General features: G+C 37.7%; 1 non-coding gene across 1 annotated transcript; it reads left to right on the top strand.

The window, feature by feature from the left end:
* The first annotated feature begins 1062 nt into the window (after positions 1-1062).
* Positions 1063-1153, top strand: TRNAI-UAU (transfer RNA isoleucine (anticodon UAU)). Its single transcript is given in 2 exon segments — positions 1063-1100; positions 1118-1153. It is a non-coding gene; the product is annotated as a tRNA-Ile (tRNA).
* Positions 1154-1688: the final 535 nt, after the last annotated feature.

Raw genomic sequence — 1688 nt, 5'->3', positions numbered from 1 at the left:
ACATTGGATTTAAAATGGTTTTGCTCTAATTAAAAGATTTGACTTAGCATTTTATATTGAGAACTGTAAAGAAAATTATGTATCTATTACAGAGAATTGTATAGAGAATTGAGAATCAGGCTGTTGAGAATCAACTATAAAAAAGGTAAGTTTTATTTCTATAATAATTAGCAATATTGATGGCATTTGGGAGAAAAAATGTTTAATTTTCATATCCTAGCATACCAAACTGATTGAGGAAATTATGGATATTCAATACAGATGTTTCTGTTACTAAATTTTCAAGCTTGTAAAGCACGATGACAAAATGGTGGCATAAATAAGATCAGCACAGAGCGTGAAGTGCAAAAAATCAAATGTAATTAACTGCATACATTTTCTGAGAATGGTTTGTCATTGTGAGTGCAACATGCATGCATGGTAGAATATGATCAATGTGTTTGTAGAGAGAATGAACAAGAGATGAGAAAAGGTATGGGTATCTTGAAAGTGTGATATTTTGTTAGATTATGACTTATCAGTAAATGCAAAATTTACTGATGGAACTGCAGGAGCAAAATACTGTATTAGTCATCAAACAAAAGGGAGTGAGATAGTGGAAGTGAAAGAAAGTATTGGAAGTTTTTATTTTCCACTTGGTTAGACTATAATAAATAAAGGATTAAATTTTATTTAATCCTTTATCCAAGTGTAAGCAAAAAAGTTTGTGCCTGAAGTATCTTCAAGACTGAGGTAACTTGTGGTAAAGGTGGACCAAGATCTCTTCACTCCTTGTCTTAGTATCTCCCATAATGCAAAGCACATCTCCCTGCAGACATATATAATGCTATGCATTAAGGGAAGGGCCATTACCCAGACCGGTTTCGACTTTTATTGAAGTCTCATCAGTGGGAGGTAGACCCAGAGGTGGTGATTCTAAGGTGAAGCAATGGAGAAGTTATATTTACCTATACATATTTACCTGAAAGAAAGTACAAGTGCAGATGATTAAACAAAAGTGAGTGACACAGTGCAAGTAAAGGAAAGTAGGAATCCCACCATTGCCAAGTGAAATTTTCAGGTTCCCCAGTGGCGCAACTGGTTAGCGCGCAGTACTTATAAGACAGTACTTTGAGTAATGCCGAGGTTGTGAGTTCAAGCCTCACCTGGGAAAGTAACATTTTTTTGTCTTGTGAATGAGAGCAGAAGTATGAAAGATAAGATTAGGAGAATGGAAGAGATAAATGCAAGGCGAATCAGAGTAGGAGAGAGAGAGAATTTAGGGAGTATGAGTGAGAGGTATGGGGGTGCTAGAAGAGGAGAGAATGGAAACAGTAGAAGAGAGGGAATGAGAGAGAGGTATGGGAATGCTAGCAGACGAGAGGATGGAAACAGTAGGAGAGACGGAATGAAAGAGAGATATGGAAGTGCTAGAAGAGGAGAGAATGGAAACGGTAGGAGAGATGGAATGAGAGAGAGGTATGGGAATGCTAGAAGACGAGAGGATGGAAACAGTAGTAGGAGAGACAGAATGAGAGAGGGATATGGAAGTGCTAGAAGTGGAGAAAATGGAAACAGTAGGAGAGAGGGAATGAGAGAGAGATTTATGGGAGTGCTAGAAGAGGAGAGAATGGAAACAGTAGCAGAGAAAGAGGTATGGGAATGAAAGAAGAGGAGAGAATGGAAACAGTAGAAGAGAGAGGTATGGG

The sequence above is a fragment of the Typopeltis vanoorti genome, chromosome 3 (assembly GCF_054136105.1).
Source record: "Typopeltis vanoorti isolate ZY-2024b chromosome 3, IOZ_Tvanoo_1.0, whole genome shotgun sequence".
In the NCBI taxonomy this organism is placed as follows: Eukaryota; Metazoa; Arthropoda; class Arachnida; order Uropygi; family Thelyphonidae; genus Typopeltis; species Typopeltis vanoorti.
Note: the sequence above shows the minus strand (reverse complement) of the source record. Positions and strands in the feature narration are given on the sequence as shown.